This window comes from Urocitellus parryii, chromosome 14 (assembly GCF_045843805.1).
Source record: "Urocitellus parryii isolate mUroPar1 chromosome 14, mUroPar1.hap1, whole genome shotgun sequence".
Lineage (NCBI taxonomy): Eukaryota > Metazoa > Chordata > Mammalia > Rodentia > Sciuridae > Urocitellus > Urocitellus parryii.
This window is the reverse complement of record NC_135544.1, coordinates 24,198,292-24,221,609: the sequence shown is the minus strand read 5'-3', so window position 1 is coordinate 24,221,609 and position 23,318 is coordinate 24,198,292. Positions and strand designations below refer to the sequence as shown.

Sequence of the window (23,318 nt, the reverse complement as noted above, 5' to 3'; positions counted from 1 at the left end):
CAATCAATCAAACACAAGGTAAAGAAAAGATTTAAATAATCAAGCAATTAAGTTTAAAAAATTCCCCTGGATTTTTAAAGTTAAGGTATTATTTTTTCAATGGCATTACATTACTCATAAGCGGTCTGGGGTTGTGGCTCAGTGGTAAAGCGCTCGACTAGCACGTATGAGGCAATGGGTTTGATCCTCAGCACCACATAAAAACAAACAAACAAATAAATAAATAAAATAAAGATATTGTGTCCAACTACAACTAAAAAAACTTTTTTTAATTACTCATAAGCATCTCTGAAAATACATTACTTCTCAACTAATGGGGTAAAATCAAGATTTTAAGAAATTCTCAGTAATGTAGAAAGGACAGTTTTTTCTCTTAATATTAGTCACAAAATAAAAATTGTTGGAATTTTATGTATCTAATGGATATTCTAAACGTTGGACTATTCGGGGTGTTTCCTCTACTGATTATAAAAAAGAAACAGCCTGTTTTGAAAGATTTAATATAGTATATAACCAAGCACTTTTAATGAAAACTGAGAGAAAATGTGAAAGTATTTAGTATTATGTGTAATTTAACTAAATTTTCATTTGAGGAATTTCTTCAATTCTCTGTACTTCCATTTTTTTACTGGTACTTTTTAGTTATACATGACAGTAGAATCCATTTGACATAATTATACAAGTATAGAATATATCTTATTGTAGTTAGGAACCCATTCTTGCGGATGTACAGGATGGTGGGATTCCCTGTGATGTTTTCACGTATGTACATAGGAAAGTTATGTCAGATTCATTCCACTGTCTTTACTTTTCCTATCCCCCCTCCTTTCCCTCCATTCCCCACTGTCTAATCTAGTGAACTTCTACCCCCCCCCCACCACCACCACTTTATTGCCTTTCTATGGGTTAGCTTTCTTCCACATTATCAGAAAGACCATTCGACCTTTCGGGGACTGATTTCTCTTAGCATGATAGTCTCCAGATCCATCCATTGCTTTTTAAATTTGAGACTTTTCAATTTTTAAATAAATTTCTAGGACTTAAGATACCTCTACAATTACCCTCTTCAAATTAAAAAAAAAAAAAAAAAAAAAAAAAAAAAAAGCCTAACACTGCAAATAAATTGGGAAGAGATGGATAAATTTCAAAAATATATACTGCTTAATTTGAATCAACCAAAATTTGACCTTACTATATATCAAGCTTTGTATTAGGTCTATCTTAAGTCTATAGTTATACCAATGGTATAACTATATTTATTTTTTTAGTTAAAAAAGTTTAACTGATAACATAAAAACAAAAAAGTTGTACATATTAATAAGGTGACATGATATTTATATATATATATATATATATATACACACACACACATTACATAATATTTAAATCAGGTTAAATATATCTCCTCAAGCATTATCAATGCTTTATGGTATACATTTTTAATAGTTATTTATATAGGCTATTTTATGCCAACAAAATTTGTATAATATACTCTTGCCTTCTACAAAAGCAAGTGTGAACCATCGATGCCAATTAATCTCCCAATATAAAAAATTCTAATTGTTAAGACTTCTTCCTCCCTACAACTATCTCTAAAATCTATCAATTCCTTATCATGAATTACATATCCTCCCTAAGAAAAAATCACTAAGCCCTGGTACTGCCATCAATCTCAAATCCCTATTTTCAATGCCATTCCATCCTATACTCACTAATAACAACTCTATTATCTCTTCCACTGGACCATTACAAATTCCCCATACATCCTCCATCTATTCCCAAACATTCCTCCTGCTACTTTGGCTTCAGTAAAATCCCAAAGCCCCTAAAAGCACCATTTTTTAGTAATCATTTCTTAAAAAATGTGCTACTTGCTGGGTGTGGTGAAGCATGTCAATAATCACAGTAAGTTGAGAGACTGAGGCAAGGCGATTGCAAGCTTGAGGCCAGCCTCAGCAACTCAATGAGACCCTGCCTATAAATAAAAAACAAAAAGTACTGGGGATGTAGTTCAGTGGTAAAGTGCCCCTTGTTCTGATCCCAGTAATAAGACAAAACAAAGATGCTATTTTTCCTATTCTCCTAGAAGGATACTGTTTGCAGACCATTCTTATTTAATGCTTAACTTTTCCTTTTAAAAAATTATTCATAAAAAATACCTCTCCTCCTGTCTTGGACACCATTTCCTATTATCTTACCCAAGGCACTTTTCTTAATAACAACTGGCTCCTAGTTTTATTCTCCTGTGTTCATGAATTGAACATCTGCAATACTTTTTCTAGATTCTGGCCTCAATATCAATGTCCATCTCATCTTCTCTATTCCAACACCTTTTCATCCTGAATTGGTAATTTATTCAGAGAAATTCTGAATAAATTCCTTTCTGTTCATAAATTCTCGAATTATATTTTTTCTCACTGCCTCATTTCTGTTAACCTTGCTCTTGGCTCTCCCCCAAATGCTTTCTAGTCCCTTGATCTTTTTTTCTCTCTCAATATATTAATCTGGCTTTCTTACCCAAACCCAAATGCAAGTAAATGCATTCTAAAAACATCTTGCTAGCTTCATCAACTTTCTCTTCTATTTTCCCATTTTGATAACTCTAGATAAGCCCACTACCTGCTTTGTTGCTTCTACCCTCAAATTCTCAGTGAGGAAATAATGATGACATTGGTTGTGCCCACTATTAAGGTACACTATATTCTATACATATACACTTTACCATGAGGTAAAGCACTTTGACTGTTTTGTACACTGTCTTATCTCCAGTATTTTATGGTCATTACATAGTACACCAGAGCATTCAACTAGATTTATAAAATAAATGTAGTACTATGTTTCTCCTGTTTAGATTCACACAAAATTCACTAGTGTAATCATTCTAAACCCTTTGATTTTTTCAAGTCTGAAAACCATTTACTTCAAAAGGCTACATCCCCTATTAAGAAAATGAAAGTTGGGGTCAGAGGTAGAGCACTCGCCTACCACATGAGCGCAACACATGAAATTAATTAATTAATTAAAGGTATATAAAAAAGAGAAAACGAAAGTCTTCCAATGTGAATTAACTTGATTATTATCATTATTTTTATTTCTTTTATCTATCTTCCCTAATGTGCTAAAAGGAAAATTAATTTTATAATTCTTTTTATTTCACTAAATGCCTATTACATAGCAAGCATCTGTTAAAACCTGTGACACACTCACATCTAACCATTTTTCTTGTCCTATTCTGTTATAGTCTTCCAGGAAAAAAGCGAAACAAAACAAATACACACTCTGAGAATTATAATGAAGATATAAATCAACTACCAATTTGTATTTCTACACAGCAGTCTCATTGCAGGTCCTCATAGGGAAGCTGAAAATCTGTTGCTTTCATAGAAAGCAAGAATATAGTAAACAAATTTTGAAAATAGGCTTTCTTAAAATCTTAACAGTAGAATTAAATTCATATTCTGAGATATTTTTAAAGACCAATTATTTCTAAAGTGGTTTTGACATAATTTCTTCTGATCTTCAACCTTTAGTCATTTAAATTCCAAAGTGCCCTTAACTTTCCCTGAATGAACTTTCCCTAGTAATGACTTAACATGTTTCAATGCACTAGGCACAAAAAATTCATGTTAAAAGTAATTTTAAACAACTAAAAGAATTTCAATAACAAGTATAACAAACTTAAAAAACAGTTTTATGAATAAAAGATAAAACCAATTAGCAGACTGTGGAAGGACATTTCAGATTAAATGGATTTTGAAAGAGGTTATACTAATAGTTGTCATACAATAAATTTGAACTCACATGGTCTGAGGAAATTCTGTGAAGGCATATTTGAAAAGATACTTCACAAACCATTCTAGTTATTTAGTTATTAGGAATAGCATGGAAGGCTGGCCAAAATAATATGCCAAAAAGCAGAGCAAACAAGGCAGCAGACCCAGAATATTTGTACAGCCCTCAATCATACACTGGATACCAGTCTCCATCATAAAGTGTTCAGCTACAATACAAAGGAAAATAATATAATGTCAAATTACCTATTTAGAAACAAGTTTTGCAGCTCAGAAACAGCTCCTTTTCTGCTTCACACTTTAAAGTTGTTGTCTGCATATGATAAAAAAATCACTTCAGTAAATTCTTAACACTGTGAAGTACAGAATAATAAATATTACATTTGTGGTCTAAAATATATTTAGGAAATCAATAAAGAATAAAAATATAATTTATCAGTATTTTTAAGCTTAAGTTACCTTAACTCTTTTGGAAAACGGTGCATTTAAATGTTAAAATTCCCCAAACCTCTAACACCCTACCAAACTGCAAAATGATATCTTAACATCTATTTTGTAATAGTAATGAAAACAGCTAACTCCTATTATCATTGAAAAATCCGTGAGAAAGTTGATTCTGATTGATCAAGTCATTAACTTTCTATCACTATTCAAGAACTTTGGTCATACGATGATGAAAAATGCAAGGCTAGCTCCTTCATAACAAAGTAATCCTGTCTCTATGTAAACACAAAGTGTACCTTCAGTTTAAAAATTCAGTATTATAACGGCATCCAGTTGCCCTCACCAGGAAGGTGATAGGGAGAGAAAGGAGCAGGTGCAACACCCACTCGGGTAACCAGAGAATACCAGAAGGCGGGGTCTGGAAAGCAGTTAAGGGGCGGAGATGAAGTGGGCGCCCAGAAAGCCCGCTTTCCAAAGCCAAAACAAGATTCCCATAGTTCAACCGACCCAAACCTCAAACCGTCCAGGAAAAAAAAAAAAAAAATCCTAACAAGGTGAGCTGTGGGATGTTGAGCCACGGGATGAAAAGTGAGCTCTACTGTCCCCCCACCAATGGGGCCAAATACCTAATCCCTAAACGCCAGTTTCTGCAAAGTAAGCAACGTTTCCCAAATCCCACTCAGCATTTCATTTCCCCAAATTCTTGACCCTAACTAGATCTGCAAAAGGGATGGAAAACAGGGGCAACAGGAGGAGTGGGAGGGAGAGAGCGCTATTAAATCAACATTCCCTTCGCAAGTAATAAACCACCTCTGGTCCAAAGTCAGGAATGCCGACCCTCGCTCGGTTACTTTCAGAATACTAGAGAGCAGAAATCCGGCTGCTCACAGGCCAACCCAACCCTGTAAGGGTCACGACGCTCCTCGTCTGCCCTTCTCCACCCAGGAGTCTGGACGTCCATAGCCCCACAGAATGGAATTTGGGGGGTGGGGTAGGAGGAAGCACGATGAAGGGGCCTCCAGCCACCAAGGCCTTCCTTTGAGAGCTCGACTCCGACACCCAAACGACAGCCCTCGCTCTTTCTGTCTCCACCCGTAAGGGGGCATTCCTGGAGCACCCCAGAAGCAGGGTGACATCCTCCCCAAGTCTACGACAAGAGAGACGGGGAGTCTGCAGTCGCCAACGCGTCCCCAGAAGCTCACCTCGGAGATCGCGTCGATCGGTCCGGGGGAGGGGCGGACTGTCTGCCTAGGGGACGAAAAAGAGGCAGCAAAAAGTCTCAGGAGACACCGAGGAGGCGTGGGTCCCAGGTCAGGCCCAACAGGGTCAAGCGTCCCAGAGCCGTTGCTCTCCCGCCCCTGTGGCGCGCTGTCCTCGGTTGCCAGGGACCGGGAACGCGGAGGCTTTACCTGTAAACGAAGCAGCCGCTCCTGCCAAGGGCGCAGCGGCGGTCAGCCCCCACGACCCGCCACTGGCAGCGTTCCTCCCTTAGAGACCACAGCAGGGAGGGCCACAAGTTCCCTGACTGCCTAGAGCTCAATGGCCGCCTTTCTACTTTAGGTACTCGGCGCCAACCGCCGCAGCCACCGCCATCTTAGGACCTCATTGTGGTGGGAGAAGCGGGGCGGGGGGACTGCAGAGGGGGCAACGCGAGGCGAGACATGCGCCGTCACCTCGGAAACGGCCGCGCGGGGGCGAGAACTCGCCGGGGCGGGAGCCGCAATGCGATCTCAGTAAGCGCTAGACTCGAGTCACGTGACCCGCCAGCGTCTACCCTGTCCTCTTGCCTTTTAGTCAGAACGGATTACACAAACGAACAACCAGAGACTACGTAGCCCAGAATGCAAACTCGGTCTCGGGTTATAAATTCCCTTCCGCTTTAGGGAGAGAGACTACAAATCCCAGCAGTCTGTGCGCTTCCAGGACGGAGGCCTGTGCGGAAGTGGATTGGCCCCTCCGGACCCTGGAGATAGAGCGTGGGGCGGGGCTAGTTTTCTGTGGGGGTGTCAGCTCCAGGTGGTGCCCCAAGGAGGAAGAAAGACTGAGGTCGCACTTTCTTTCTTACCCAGAAACTGGTCGCGAAGGAAGGAAACAAAACAGCCCTGACGATCTTATCTAACCCCCTAATTTTAACGTGAGGAAATAAATCCTCGGAAATTAGTTTGCCACACCTTATATATACCTAGTCGGTGGGAGAATCATAAATATTGTTAATAATGAATACTATTTTAGAATCACGTCCTGCTTTTTCCTTAGAAGAAAAAGATATCTTTAATCATTAGAGTTTAATCTCTGGAAACTTTCTCATAACCTGTAGCCTTTGAATTCCTTTTATTTGTACCCTTCTGTTAACAGCTCTATTAAGATTAACAAATTGACGGATTATCTCTTTAAAAACAAATTCGATAAAGGAGGAGAACTCCTTAAGTTAAAAACAATTGTCAATTTTAGTTGAGTGCAAAGGCATTCTAGCTTTAGACAGTTTATATTATGGGATAACTTTTTTTTTTAATGCAAAATAAAAGTAAGAATGGGCTTCCGGTTTCCAACAATAATTTGTTCTCAGTGACCTACAGAAATTTTTTCAAAACCAATTAGTAGAACTACATCTCAGAACACAATTCAAAAAAAGCTCTTCCAAGCCACTGCGATTTGCTACTGCATCTGAGTTCAGTCATCAGGGCCAGAATGATCACTGATGCTATGCATTTATCTTACTTTAAAAACATTTTGTTGTTGTTTCTAATATTGCTAAGTACAGAGATTAAAAAAAAAAACTGGTGTTGAACTAATATTTTATTGAAGGATGGGGAAATGATGGAGTTTAATTGTAAGGGTCCGTTGAAGTGTGGGAGGAAGAGACCACAAGAGACCAGCTTCATGCAATGAGCAGGAGGGAGTTTATTGAGGAGGATCCTAATTCAGCGCGCTGAGGCCCAAGGTTCACTCAGGAAGAGAGAGCAGCCCAGAGCCCAGAGCAGAGGTCAAGCAGAGCTTAAGTACACTTTTTTTTTGGGGGGGGGGAGGGTGCATACATCAGAACAAACCATCATGGGGGGGGGGGGAATTTGAACAACAACTCTGAGACATGATTAGCACATTCATTGGTGGGAACAGGTGGGAGGGGTGATTGGTCACTCCCAAGCGGGGTACACATTCAAACTGATTGGTTCGGGCCCTGTGACAAACTGCACAGGGCCCTAGGCTAAATGGCCAGTAGGGCGTTGTCTTAACTATCTCAGGAATTTCAGGTTCTGGGGGTAGCAGAGGAACTTAACAATACCTAGTCTTTTACATTTTAATTCAGGCTTTGCAGCTTAGAAACTTTACCCTTTCATAATGTAGGTAATTTGTGTTGTAAGAAAAGTGCTGTGAGAGCGCAGGACAGAAAGCAATCAATTGTCTAGGTGTTTATTGGAGTGCAGAATGCTGTATCCTACTTTTTTTTTTTTTTATTGGTTGTTCAAAACCTTACAAAGCTCTTGACATATCATATTTCAAACATTAGTTTCAAGTGAGTTATGAACTCCCATTTTTACCCCAAATACAGATTGCAGAATCACATCGGTTGAAGATGGGGGGGGGGAGGGGGATAGTAGAGGATAGGAAAGGTAGCAGAATACAACAGTCACTAGTATGGCTGTATCCTACTTTTATCGCTCTGAGATCTTGGGCAAGTTACTTAGCCTTTATAAGCCTCAATTGCTCCATCTATGAAATGAGGGAAAGGGAATAATATTGCCTATTTCGAAGGATTTAAACACTTTTATTCTTAGTGTTTATTTTATACCAGGCAGTGATTTTCTTAATTCATTACTATGATTTTCTTAATTCTCACAAAATCCCTGAAGAGGTTGGTTTTGCATAGGACCCATTTTACAAATAAGAAGTAAAATAAAGTTCTGACAGAACCATGTAGTATAAACTAGATTTAAACTGAGGTATAACTGACTCCTTGGAGGAACTTATTGTTGTTAAGACAGAAAAGGCAGCCAGCTAGGTGTGGTGGCACAGGTCTCCAATCCCAGTAGCTTGGGAGGCTAAAGCAGGAGGATTGCAAATTTGAGGCCAGCCTCAGCAACTTAGTGAGGGCCTAGTAACTTAGACCCTCTCAAAATAAAAATAAAAAGGGCTGGGAATGTGGCTCTGTGGGTTAAATGCCCCTGGGTTGAATCCCCAGTACCAAAAAAGGGAGGGCGGATTAAAAAAAGTATTAACACATGGCAAAGCCCTCAAACATTACTATCATCATCATTTTGTTATATATGTTACCAAAGCAAATGAAAAGAAAAAGAAATGGAGACAGACCTCAAGAGATCAGCAATGCTTTATTAAGCAGCAGAGGGGCATATTTTCAAGAGGAAAATGGGGACTGACTACAACAAGAGTCTGAATTTTATAGGGCTTAGCAGGGCCACCTTAGGGAAGGAGTTTGTCAGATACTTTTGGCAGGCAGGGGAACTTTGGCAGATAAGGAAAATCAGAGTCAGAGTCCTCACCCCCTCCAACACCCCACCCCTGTTAAGTTTCCACCTATATATATAATTTTTAAATGTATGTAGAAACTATTGCCACTAAGATTTTTAAATTTATGGATTGTCAATACTATACTGTTAGTGGTGGGAAGAATTTGAAATTTCTTAAATTAAAAACAAATCCTTGGGCTGCGGTGGTGGCTCAGTGGTAGAGCACTTGCCTAGCACATGTGAGGCCCTGGGTTCTATCCTCAGCACCACATAAAAAATAAATAGAATATTTATTATGTATTGTGTCCAACTACAACTAAAAAATAAATATTAAAAATACAAACAAACAAAAAACAGATCCTTAGGCAGGCACAGTGTTAAACATCTGCAATGCTAGCTACTCAGGAAATTGAGGCAGGAGGAACTCAAGTTGAAGACCAGCTGGTGTGATATAGCAAGGCTTGCCTCAAATAAAAATTTTAAAAAGGGTTGGGGATGTAGCTCAGCTATAGATTGCTTGCCTACCATGTGCAAGGCCCTAGGTTCTATTCTCAGTATCACAAAAAAAAAAAAAAAAAAAAAAAAGGAAAGGGTTCTTAAACTCAAATATGGGCATTACTGAAATTTATAGAGGAAAAAGTAAAGAAAAATCAGAGAAACTATAAAATTAACAGTAACTTCCAAAAGTTTAATGTTTAATCTAAAAAGCAAACCCTATGGTAATGAATCAATTTTGTATCAGTTGTGCATGACTATGTCAAATTAATGTTATAGGCAGAAAGTGCTTTAGTAATTCAGAATAAAATAGGGATATATTGTCTCAGAAATTATGATAGCTCCAAAATTTCTATATAGATGAAATTAGGGACAGAAATATGTGAAAATATCTCTCGGAAATAGAAGAGTTGCCTCTAAGAGATATATATATATGTTGAAACCACATTTCAATTGTCCTCATTTAGACAGTTTAACATGTGTTAAGATGCAGGGTATAAATGACAGATTGAGGTTCAAGGAAACATGACACTCCACAAACTCAGATAACACATCAAAAATGAGCACTAGACAACACAGGAACCAGACTAAGTGAAGAAAAGCATTCGTGTGGAATGAAGGATGGGGATGTAGGAGAAGGCAAGATTGATGAAGAGGTTGGAGCCAGACTATAGAAAACCTGAACTACTGCTCTGGAGAGTTTGGGTTTTGTTTTGCAGTCAGTGTGAAACCACTAAAGATTTTGGAAAGAAGGAAATGATGTAATGAAATGGTTAAGACTTCAATCTAGTAGCAACGTTTAGCCCAGACCAGAAAGAAAAGAAAAGGTAGAGACAAAAGGGAGCAGGTATGAAGTAAGAAAGGCTTGGCATTAGGTAATAACAGGAGAAATTAAACAAGGAATTTGGATTTTTTTAACATAAACAATATTGTTGTCATGCATAAAATACCATTTGTTTCTGTTGATATTTAGTAGGACACTGATCAGGTGGTTCTTATAACATTTTGTATTACGTTGTTTATTTTTATGTTGTTATATTTTGTAATGTTCTTTATTCACAGGCTGTAATCATGGCTTTAGCAGAAACCATGCCTTCGTACTTCTTCATATCCCCAGGCCTTATACAGTTCTTTTATTTTGATTTTCATTAATTTGGGCTTTGAAACAAACAGTTTTATGCAATTCCTGTTTTCAACCTGCAGGTGGTGATAGAACTTAAAGGAAAAATTTTCAGTGACTATATTAAATTATATCATTGTTTTTTATGTGATTTTTGATACCCCCCAAAATATATGACAAATTTGTAAATTATAAGGTAAAATAATAATAACACTGAAGAACCCATCAGCTCACCTAACACATAGAATTTAATATGTTAAGGGACTTCTCATTCTTTTCTCCAAACTCATTTCTCTGTAGACATAAAAAAGTACTAACCTGAATTCAATGTTATCATTCTCTCATTTTCCTCATATAACTATGGAAGTTCACCAAAATATTGCTTATTTTTCTTGTTTTTAAACTTTATGTAAATGGTATCATACTGGATATATTTTTATATGACTACTTTTGTCCAAAATATCTTTCTGAGATTCATCCATGTTGATGGATGGGAACATATTTATATATTTTGAGATATATCTAAAAGAATGTAACAGGATTTTAACTTAAAATTGAGTGGGTAACTTAATGAAAAAAAGAGTTGGTCATGCCAAAGAAGGGACTAGTTGAAGACCTTTAGCCTAGCTTGTATATCGTTTGGTTAAATTTAAGCATTATTACTTCTCTTCTTTTATCTGGCCTTGACAATATTGGCATTTGGGGAAGGATGATTCTTCTTCTTGGGGATTGTCCTGTGCATTGCAAGTTATTTAGCAGTGTCCCTGGCCTTTACCCACTAGATTCCTCTAGCAACCCCCATTCCCAGTTAAGAAAGCCAAGAAATGTCTCCTGGCATTGGTTGTCAAGTGTTCCTTGGAGTTGCAGGGAAGAGAGAAAAATCATTCCTACTTGAGAAACACTGATCTGATCTTTGCATTAAGAAAACTACATTAATTATGATTTTTTTTATAACTCTTTTGCTCAAAAACTTGAAGTTAACATACACAATGAAATCAATTGTATAATCATATCAGCTAATTATATCAAATTCACACGTATAAGTAATGTTTCAAGGCTCTTATTGCTTTCCCCCATTTTCCTATCTCTGGTTACCATGACATCTCTCATTACTGCCTAGTTCAGATCTTCATTACTAAATAGAAAAATACCTAATTGCTGTTTTCAATATACAGCATTTAGTGTCTACACCAATCTGAACTGTCTCTTTCTTCATAAACAATTTATGTTCTTTTCTTTCACAAAGCATTCACTCAACAAATGCAATTCTTGTAATTCTGGTAACTTCATCCATATTTGTATTTCACCAGTCTTGATGGCTTTAATTCTACAAAGCTATAATTATGACACACTTCTTATATTTCTTTTGCATATATTCTTGGGGGTTTATATGTCTTTATATATCCTCTGTAGGACATAGCAAGTTGGAGGCATTATGAGTAACAGTAAATAAAAAGTCTACAATAAAAATATATTTTTCTTAACCTTCTTTCATCCCTACAGAATAAAACTATTAAATATAACCAGATATAGGTTGTTAATTAGAGAAATCAGGTAATTTGATGAAAGAGTTTCAAAAATATTAAATTATGGGCTTTTATTTTCTAATTCATAAGAAAAATATGAGAAAGGAATAAAAATCAAACCACAACTTTTACTTTAAAACCCCTTATGGAGGGTCTAGAGTTGTGGCTCAGTGGTAGCGTGCTAACCTACCACACATGAGGCACTGGGTTCAATCCTGAGCACTACATAAAAATGAAATAAAAATTGTGTGTCCACCTACAACTAAAAAATAAATTTTAAAAACCCTTTATGGAAAACAAAATTGTATGAAGTAATGACTCACAGTTGCCATGGTTATAAGAGAGTAATCTAAAGTGACTTTATAAAGCATTAAATTTCACCCGGAAAAGTGTTTTTTCCCCTCAAAAAAATAAGATCTGCTGCTTTGATACACGCCTACAAATAAGTGTGGGCTAATGAGGGTCCAACACAATTGGCGTTACACTCATGCACATTAAATTCACTCACTATTTAGGGAAGCTACAACTGAATATGCTGTGGGGTCCCCCCCCCTCGCCTCTCTTTTACCATAAAAAGGCTTCCCATGCTGCATTTCTCCTTCCATGATAAAGATTCTAAAGTCAGAGAAGAATTGGCAAAGCATGCATGAACTCCAGTTAGCCAGGTGAGAAAGATTAGCATGTGCTCTCTTTAACAGCAGATAACTAAATAATTTTTCAGGCTCAAAAACTGGGGATAATGGGTGGTAGGGTGGACTATGAAGGATCTACCCCTGATCCAGAGAAGGAAACAAGGAAAACCCTGACAATAGGTAAAACAGAGTGGTATAAGGCAAGGGTTAACAAATGTTTTCTGTAAAAGTTCTGATGTTAAATATTGTCCACATTGTGGGCCATAATCAATTCTGTGGTTGTAGAATGAGAGCAGCCACTGGCAAATGTAAAGGATGTGCATGTCTATGTCCCCCAACCACTCTATTTACAAACACTGAAATATAGATTTTATATGATTTTCATATATCACCAAATATTAATCTTCTTTTTATTATTTTAAACCATTTAAAAATATAAAAGCAGGCAGTGGTTACAATTTAGCCCACAGGAGATAAGATTGCTGACCTATGACATAGAACACTAAACACTTTTAGTTCTTAGATAATTAATGTTAGATCAAAGTAGAAATTAGCAATGGAAGAAAATATAGTTTAATTACTTTGCAGAGTATTTATTTGATGTGGAACATAAATGTAACTGGACAATATTTATAGGTATTAGTTTGTACCATATATTTTCTTATATATTTTGTTATCTCCTCTCCAGACTAGATGTAAGAATAGGTTTCCTCTGCAAAGAATTGTCACATCCAGATGTACCAAAAGCAAAATATAAAATTGCAAACGTTGAAAAAAGATAAGGTGAAAATCAGAGCAGATCCCCCTCCTCATGATTTGCTGGGGTGGAAAGAGGAAGCACTGGGGGTAAATTAAAATAATTGGATGTTTTCACTTGCAGCTCTGAAAAGGAAGAAGTGATCTGTGTGGATTAAAAACAGATCTCCTTACCTGTAGCAGGCATAGATGCTCATGGTGGCACTATGCAAACCTCACCCCATCCTCAGAAATCACATGCAATCCCCTGATTGGAGAGAGACTGAATTATCGGATATAATACTGAAGTAAGTGAGATTAAGTTTCTCCAAGCCTGTAGAATGGAGCCTTTAGGGAACATGTAAATTTATGGCACAAGAAACTACCTACTAGCTCTCACTCCCTCCTTTGATAGTGTCTCCTTTCCCTTTTCATATCCCTTATAAAAAATCTCATGCTTGTCACTCTAGGAAGGAAGGAAGGAAGAAGGAAGGAAGGAAGGAAAGAAAGAAGGAAGGAAGGAAGGATGGAAGGAAGGAAGGAAGGAAGGAGAGAGAGAGTTACTTTATTGATACATTTCAAATGTCAGATACCTGAATGTTTGCAAGCCCTCAAAGTTGCCAGGGTATGCATATCTCCATTATATATACAGAAAGAAACCTAACTTGACTGGCTGATGTCTTCTAAGATCCTTGGAGTTTATGTTTTTCTATCATTTCTGGTTTCATACTGAATTTCTGTGATTTTTCTCATCTAGTCTCTTTTTGGCTATATTTTTTTCTCCATTGTAGATCATTCCCAAAGCAAAACAAAGCCTCTTTCCCATTATTTTCTCAAAATACCATGGACACAAGGCATCTTGATAGGATGCATATTCACTGAAGATTTAAAATTAACAGTGGAAGGTAAGGAAAGAGAGAGAGGAATTAACCTTCAGTAAACATCTAAAAACTGACTATTCAGCATTCCTGTGCTTTAAAGATCTTTGACGATAGCCTAGAACTTCTCACTGGCTCCTCTCTCTTGCTCAGTTCCTTGTTATCTTTAGGGATTCTTTCTTCAGGCCCTATTCCCCATTCATGTCTCATTCACACCTCCCGTTTTCACCTCTTTCTCTTGTATTACCTGTAGAAACTCCATTCTTCCTTAACAGAAAATTTTGCTTTCTTGAGCTTGCTCTTAGCCCTTTCCAGCCAGACCTACTTGTCAGGAGCTGTCCACGGGTTGCATGTGGGTCACCATGCATGAATGCCTAGTGGATAGAGACATTTGGTTCCTGGGAATGACCGACCAGTGGACATTTTCTCTGGTCAATTGCCCAGGGACAATGTGAATTTCTGTCCTGCTCTGCTGTGGCCCACATAGCACCAGAGATGGGTGTGACCTGCCAAGATATCAATCAACCTGCTCACTGCAAGACATCAGGAAGCAAGAAACCTTATCTCTGCCTTTGATGTACCCCCTTAAACAAACCACCCTTAGGTGGTTCTTTCTTTGTCTAATTCCAGAACCAATGTGGACTAGACCTATGGGCGGAGAGGGGATTCGCCTTTGTAAATATATTTCTGAATATTTGTGTTTTTAAATTCACTAATTATTTGAGATTTTAAGTTTAGGGTGGCTTGGATTTTCCTGGACAGGAAGAAAGAACCCCCCCAATGAGATGCTGGCTATGGACCCCAATACTTAGTATTAAAATGAGCACTGTTTATCCACTGCTACACTTTGTGTGACTCCCAGATGGAGTTCGAAGAAATGGTTGTCTTTCACCCACATCCTTCGTGGGCAGTGAAAATGGGGTTCCTCTTGGTGGAATAGGCTGACTGCAAAATAAAGGCTAAAAAAAAAATAGAGTGGAGAAAAAACCACAGAACACAGGAAATATTTTTAGAAAGTGGGGGTGGGATGGGCTAGACAATTTTAGGGATCGAGTTTCCACACTGAAAAAAGCAAAATGGAGCCCTCACTTACTTTATTCATATCAGGGAATATCAGAGATTTTCCATGGAATATTCTTTGCCAAATAAGGTAGGAGGTGGGCTGTTCAGTTCCCAACTGGTTATGCCCAACTTCGGAGCTACAAGAGGGGTCTTCCTAGTAAAGCAGAGGTTGAGGTCATGTGCCTTGGGCAATCTAATGTGCACAGGGCCGCTGCAGATAGTTCCCAAGGAAAAACCTAAATCTGCCTGGCTTTGATACCAAGTGAAGACCCTCAAATAATTCATAGTGGCTTCTTCACAGACGTCCTCTTTGAATGTTCAAACTAATTGCATAAAGTCCTCAACTATCCTGATTAGCAGATACAGTGAGAAGAAACATCTCCATTTCCCTGACATCTCCTCACCTGGTATTCAAGAATAGAGTAGGGGACAGCTAACTCAGTTATTGGGGCCAGTCTTTAGTCTAAATCATAGCAGAGAGGAATTAAAGACTGTGGCCAGTACTTTAGATGGGTGTCATTTTTTGTTTGTTTGATATATTTCCTCCCTTCCATTCCACCTTCTTGTTATTATTTGAAACATTCTCACATGGTCTGGGACCATCATTACCCTCTGCAGCAGTGATTCTTATTCTTGTCTATAAAAGCTTCTCATGGAGGATGTGTGCGTGTTTTGGGTAGGGGAGTTGAACAGGATTGGGTTGACATGGAGAGAGGGATTCTTCATAATATTACACTCCAAGTTCATGTTATCCTCAGTCACCATTGCCTTGGGCTTCCACTCTGCCTCTTTCTTCCACTCTCTGTTTCTGACGCAGCCCAAAGAGGGCCCTCCCCAGAGCTGGTGCCATGCTTTTGGGACTATCAGTCTCCCAAACTGGGAGGAAAATTAGAAAAATAAACCTCTCTTGGTTAAAAATTACTCAATCTTGGGTTTTTTTTTAACAGAATGGAAAACAAATGCAGACGAGTTTTATGAAAACTTATATTAGAATAAGTTTTGATGAGAAGGCTTAATGTGAGAAATTAATAAGAAACTGCATGATTAGACTTGAGGTCTCCTTGGAAGGAGTTATTGTAAAGTGCATAGAGCAAAAGTCATTGCCTTTGGTTAAGGAGTTCATGTGAAGAGTCACTGTGGAGTCAGTGAGTGTAGATTGTCCTTTTTACAAAGATTAATTGAAAAAGAAAGAGAAATAGGAAGGTAGTTAGAGGCAGGATTAAGGGAGGTTTTGATTTTCTACAATTTAGAAGAGTTGAACTTGCCTAATAGAAGGAAAGAGGGCAAGACCATAGAAAAAGAGGATGACATAATGAAAGTAATGTTGACAAAGTAAACAAACTGGGAGTGGTGGCACCTACCTGTAATCCCAACAACTCTGGAGGCTGAGGCAGAAGAAGAGTTCAAAGTTCAAGGTCAGCCTCAGTAATTTGGAGAGCTCCTGTCTCAAAACAAAAAGTAAGAAAGGACAAAGGATATAGCTCAGTGTTAAAGCCCCCCTGGGTTTAATCCCCAGTATCAAAAAAGGTGGGGAGGATGAGAACCAAAGGAACAATTCTAGAGAAGAACTGGGTTGGGATTTGGAGGACAGGTACTTTGTTTAGGTTAAAACAGGAGGAATCAATACCCATAGAAGCAACACTCCAGCGATAAGGGCTGGCATTGGTGAATAAGTATAATCAGGTCTTTTACTACATGGGGCAATTGTGATGGGGGCTCTCTTGTAGGTACTAATAGGGTGAGAGGGTGAGGCCACATTGTCTGCAGTTACACCCAACTCAATTGACACCCTTTATAAATTTACTTCTTCATTCCATCTACTTTTTCTACTCTCTGATGTATGCTTCATGGAATTTCTCTCAAATAAACTACTTGCATCCATATCTTCATCTCATGTGCTTTGGGAGAACCCCAGTTTAAATGAGGTTGAGTTCAGACATTATCCAAGGCTTTCTGATGCTAGGCCTTGGATTTTTACATCTAAATATACTACATCCTTTTGCCAAACTGGGTATATGCCATGTTCTGGATACAAGTTGTGCCTTTTATGTCTAAGTCTTTGTCCATACCTGTTGGTGCTATATTAGATTGAGTAGTCTAAAAAAGGATCTTTTCAAGAGAGATGTTTGAAAACAGCAGAAGAGCTGTCAAGTTATGTCACTGTTCTTCACTTCCACTGTTTCTGAATCCTACTCCTCAAATAGCTGGCTAGAGAGATCTGCTATGTCTACTTCTACTCCTTTGTCTATATCTAAAATTATAGCTGCATTTTGTCTACATGTAAGTCCATTTCAAAAGCTACATATATCTGTGTCATTGACTAAAAAAAAAAAAAATAGATACAGGCCAGAGTAGGAGAGAAATCTGGGAGATGAAGAGTAGCAGGAAAATAATAACATCAACATATCAGTTGAAATTCTTGGTTGGTTACTGACGGGCTAATTTAGGCAATAGTGAATTTATTGTGTCTGATTTGTTGTCTTTGCAATACTGACTTTACTTCTGATGTATAACATTTATCCTAAATGTGGTCCTATAGTTGTCCAGACAACCTGAGGTATCTCATAGAATTCCTCCTCCTTGAAGGTTCTTCAAAGAAAGAAAGAAATGATGATTTCTTTCTCCTCACCACTAAGGGCTGCTGAAACTCCACTCTGCTTTTAATTTGCTGTGTTATAGCAAATTAAAATTTGCCTCAGTGTCTTGTGCAGCTTAATTATTAAATACCTAAATGAGCTTTTTTCTTTGCTTGACAACCTGGTCCCTCAAACCCTGACTCCTTAGTAACTCATTGATGGTTTGTACTTCATTCCTTTTTATTCATTTGTTTAGTTATTTACTTATTCATTTATTGGTTATGCTGGGGCTCAAACAAGGGCCTCATGTGTACTGAGCACCTGTTCTGTCACTCAGCTTCCCCCAACCCAGTCTTCAACTTTTTCTTGGTGCCATTTTTTGTTTGTTTGTTTGTTTTAATTAGTCACACATGACAGTACAAAGACCTTGACATATCATACATTTGAATCAGATGGGATATACTTTCTCATTTTTCTAAGTATACAGGTTGCAGAATCACATTGGTCATGCAGTCACATATATACACACAGTAATAATAATGTCTGTTTGATTCTACTATTCTTCCTATCTCCCCATCCCCTCTCCTCTCCTCCTATCACTTCTCTCTACCTAATCTAAGGTAACACTATTCTTTTTTCTGCTACAAGATCTTTCATTACAGATTAAACCAGAAATTTCTCTCAACTTTCTTTATTGGAATGTAAAATTCCTGTGCCAAAATGTGAACGAATTTGAAAATGTTAGTAAAGTGATTTTCAGAGGATTATATTATGTTCATCAGGACTCAGAGCTTTCTCATCTCACAGATAATTCTAGTTCTTTTTATTTTCTGTATGTATATATGGCTGTCTTGCTCACTATATATGAAGTTAAACAGTCCCAACCTTGTTTCGATAGAAAAGAAAATGAAACTTTATTACATTTATTCTGTGTATCAGGCTTTGTAGTGAGCAGTTCACATTCATTATCAATTTGGATCAGGTTACTAAGTTTGAGTCCTTAAATGCTATTACTGATAGGAAATGTTATTATGTAATGAAAAATAAATATCTCTTAGCTCCTATTGTATAGTCTGTATGTGCTGCTTCCTATGGATATGCAAATAACAACAATATGACCCCAATCTCCCTTTAGTGAGGAGAGGCTTTCCGGTGCATGCTGCAGAGATTTGTGATAGAGGAAAAGCAAATACATGGGAGAATACTCTACTCAGTCATTGATTCTCTTACTACAATATCCCTTCAACAAAAAATAAATGGGCTAAGGAGCTGAGCAGGCACTTCTCAGAAGAAGATATACATTTGATCAATAAATATATGAAAAAATGTTCAATATCTCTAGTAATTAGAGAATTGCAAATCAAAACTACTCTAAGATTTCATCTCACTCCAGTCAGAATGGCAATTATCAAGAATACAAGCAATAAAGGACGGGGGTTTTAGCTCAGTTGGTAGAGTGCCTGCCTAGCATGTAGCAAGGTCCTGGTTCAATCCCCAGCACCACCAAAAAAAAAAAAAAAAAAAAAAAGAATGTAAACAATAAGCACTAATAAGTGTTGGCAAGGATGTGTGGGGAAAGGTACACTCATATATTGCTGGTGGCACTGCAAATTGATGCAACTACTATGGAAAACAGTATGAATATTCCTTGGAAAACTTGGAATGGAACCACCATTTGACCCAGCTATCCCACTCTTTGGTCTATACCCAAAAGACATAAAATCAATATGCTATAGTAATGCAGCCACATCAATGTTTTTTGCAGCTCAATTTACAATAGCTAAACTGTGGAACCAACCCAGATGCCCTTCAACAGATGAATGGATAAAGAAACTGTGGTATATATACACAATGGAATATTACCTAGCATTAAAAGAGGCATAAAATTGTGGCATTTGCAGGTAAATTGATGGGAGTTGGGGAATATCATGCTAAGCAAAGTAAGCCAATCCCAAAAAACTAAAGGCTAAATGTTCTTTCTGATAAGTGGATGATGATGATGATCCATAATGGGGGAGGGGGAGAACGGAGGAACTTTGATTGGCAGAGGGAGGGGAGGGTCAAGGGGGTAGGAAAGATGGTGGAATGAAATGAACATCACTACCCTAGGTAGATGTATGGTGTGACTGACTCTACATTGTGCACAATCAGAGAAATGAAAAGTTGTGCTCCATTTGTGTACATGAATTGAAATGCATTCTGCTGTCATGTATAACTAATTAGCATCTGGAGCCATTCTGGAAGGAGCTATGTACACACTTTTAAGTGCTGAGTAAAGAGGTATTGAACTGTTATTGCACCCGTTGCAATGTAATTGAACCTTACCTCCACTTGGATAAGAAAGGTGCAGCTCCAGGAATGGGTGTCACCCGATGGGGTTGAGTTACACCCACTTGTTTGTTGTAACCCTACCCTTTGTCCTTTTTTAGAAAGAATGTTCCATGGATTAGCTCCCCCCATTAATAAAACGTGAGTTCGGGGCATACTCCTCCTCTTTCTTGCCTGCCTTGATCAGCTTATGGGAGCTGTGGCTGAGGAGCAGTCACTGAACCCAAAGAAAAAGGTACTTTCTGTGTCTGTGTCTTTATTTAGTCAGCCCAAATTTATTCAGAGTGACCCTGATTGATTTAGTTGCATGTCCTTGCAAATTAGAACAAATAAAAAAATCCTCTCACAAATTCTATCATTTTTGTCTTTTTTCTTTGCAGATGGCAAAACAAAACAACAACAGCAGCAGCAACAACAACAACAAAAAACCCACACCATATAAATAAATAACTGTGAGATTGGACCTCAATATTTCCAAATCTTTGATGGCTGGTGGCAAGCATAAAATGTCTATTCTAAAAGTTCTAGAATTTTCCCTTAATGACTCTAAAGAGAGAGCATGAAAAAATGTATCAGTCTTAGAGGAATCAATTACTTTGACGACTATTTTTGCCATGCACATATGAGCAAATACCTTTGCCTTGAATCCTGAGAGATTTCTAGTTATTGGTAAAATCATCCTAGTGCAAATATAAAAATTTTAAATGAGAATTTAAAAAGCTCAATATGCTAGGTTCTTACCTCTAATACACATGTAGAAAAATAAGTTGTTTGAAATGAACTATATGTAGGACAATCAATAAATTAATCAAAATGTGTATATAATTGTGAACATTAAACTTCTTTGTTCTCAACATAACATACAGCTATTTCAAAGTGAAAGCAAGAAACTGTTTCATCGAAAATGATATTTAAAAAAAAAAAAAAAGAAAATGATATTTAGGGTTTCTCTCTCTCTCTCTCTCTCTCTCTCTCTCTCTCTCTCTCTCTCTTTCCTCTCTCTCTCTCCTCCTTCCTCCCTCCTTTCCCTGAGATTGAATTCAGGGCCTTGTGCATGTTAGGTAAGCACTCTTCCATTGAGCCACATTACCAGCTCTCTATTTAGAAAATTTATCTTGAAAAACAAGGTCAAATTTTAAATTTAAAAGTGCAAATACATTTTTTGACAAAGTACATATATGCATGTGTATTTATCTTCATAAACACACACACACACACACACACACACACACACATATTTTTAAAAAAGTTTTTGAGACAGGGTTTTACTATGTTGCCCAGGCTGACCTCCAACTCCTGGGCTCAAGCAATCCTCCTGCCTCATCCTCCTTATGACTAGGACTACAGGTGCATTCCATAGTCCCTGGTTCAAATATATATTTTAAAATTTTCAGCTACAGTCCAAAATTTTGTCAGAAGGACTAACAACCCTGGGCACTATAGTTTGAGATTATATCATAACAGTATGTATCATCATGTGTTTTCTAATTAATTGGATGATATTTCATGTGGAAATAATGTTTTAAGAATCTAAAAACCAGAGAAAAGAGATCCATTTAGATCATACTTTTTAAAATACTGTTTTTAGTTGTTGATGGACTTTATTTATTTATTTATTTACATGCAGTGCTGAGAATCAAACCCAGTGCCTCACACATGCTAGACAAGTGCTCCACCTCTGAGCTACAACCCCCAGCCCTTGATCATATTTTATCAAAAATTCAATCAATGTAATTCGATCAATGTCATTCCCCAGTAACTTCTCTTTCCCTCAACTGAAGGCAGTTTTGACCCCCCAGGGACACTTGGCAACACCAGCATTCATCTTTGGTTGATACAATTAGGAAGACAGGGATGGAGATGTCAGTGGCATTCAGTGGACAGTTGCCAGAAATGCTGCTAAACAGTACAATGCGCAAGAGCCAAACGTCCTTAGTACTGAGGTTATGAAACCCTCAGTAGGCAATGAACTGTAAACACAAAGAAGGTATAGACCAGGGTTCGTCTGCTTACTCTGAACTTGGCCCAGTTCCTGGCACTTGGTAGGAAAATATTGGATAATTCCTTTTATTATTTTTTTAATTTTAAAAGACATTTTAAAATGTGTCTTTACTTAATATGAGCTCTTGTCTTCTTTGTCCCCATATATTTATACCATACAGCTTAATTTCTTCTTCATCTTTTAAGTGTAAAAAAATCTGTTTTCTATTAGAATTTAACCTTATTGGGTGGAAAAATTTTAATGGTATACAAGCTTATGGGGAGATTCTTCTTTAATAAAAAAGCTGTTATTGTTCAAAAGCATAAAATGTATGCAGCTCCAAAGTTCTTGTATATATAGTATAGTAAAAGAAAAACAAACATTCCTTTGCTAGAACTCATTTTAATTTTGAAGGAAAAAATAGAATAAGAAAACATCTTTTGCACTTTTCCCTGTTAGGAAATCAATGTAGACATGGTTAGATAATGAGAGAGTAGAAATAAGAAAGTCCAGGTAGGTGAGAAATCTCTGAAAAGAAGAGTGATGAATAAGCATTTCATTTTATCTTAACTGGTATACTGGGGAGGACACAAGTTTTGTGTAAAGTAAAGCTTTGCATTTTGAGAAATATGTCAAATATCTATCAATATTAATTTTTATATGCTTCATGTAGCAGGCCTACCGGGAAAGCAGTCAGGTTTGAGCAAAACTCAGAGAACTCTGGGAGGTCTCCAGGAGCCAAGAGTGTACTCAGAAAATTTCTCTCTGGCCTTCAGCTTACCTGTTTGGGAGACTTATTTCAAGGGTCAGAGTTCAATCAGAGAAGCAGAACTTCTACAAGGGTTTGACTTAATGCAATTGTGGGAGCTGGCTAAGCTCTCTCTGAAAAGTTGCTCTTTACAGATCATGTTAGAGCTTGAACGGACAGAAGTAAGAAGGTATCTCGATTTGGCTAGCACCTGTCTAGTAATTTTTCCTGTTCAGGAGGGGACAAGCCACCTGAGAAAATAAAGTCTGAAGTACTTAGTGAAGAAATAAGACAAAGTCAGAATTAGTTTTAAGGAAGCGCGCCTGATAGGATCTTCCAGTCCACGCAGGAGCTGGAACAAAGCAATTAGACATTGGCTCTGGTGGTTTATTTAAGGGCAAGGAAAAGGTTTCACAAGTGGAATCTTGCTTCTTGAGGTCTTGCAGTCAAGAAGTTGATTGGCATCTTGGGAAGCCACACCCATCTCTGTGAGTCCACATGCCTCTTCTCTGGTGCTGTGTGGGACCTGGCAGAGC

The 23,318-nt window shown here is 37.7% G+C and overlaps 1 protein-coding gene across 10 annotated transcripts in view; it reads right to left on the bottom strand.

Annotated features, from left to right (window-relative positions):
* The window catches only part of Pcm1 (pericentriolar material 1), a 95,218-nt gene extending 89,233 nt beyond the window's left edge, over positions 1 to 5,985 (bottom strand). For 7 of the 10 annotated variants that reach the window (XM_026389421.2, XM_026389426.2, XM_026389427.2 and 4 more), the window contains exons 1-2: positions 5,438 to 5,985; positions 4,038 to 4,104 (exon numbers count right to left, since the gene is read on the bottom strand). The gene's annotated coding sequence lies outside the window, so the exon portion shown is untranslated. The remainder of the gene's footprint in view (positions 1 to 4,037; positions 4,105 to 5,437) is intronic. The other 3 variants (XM_026389422.2, XM_026389423.2, XM_026389425.2) reach the window with 3 other exon arrangements.
* Between the last annotated feature and the right edge of the window lie 17,333 nt (positions 5,986 to 23,318).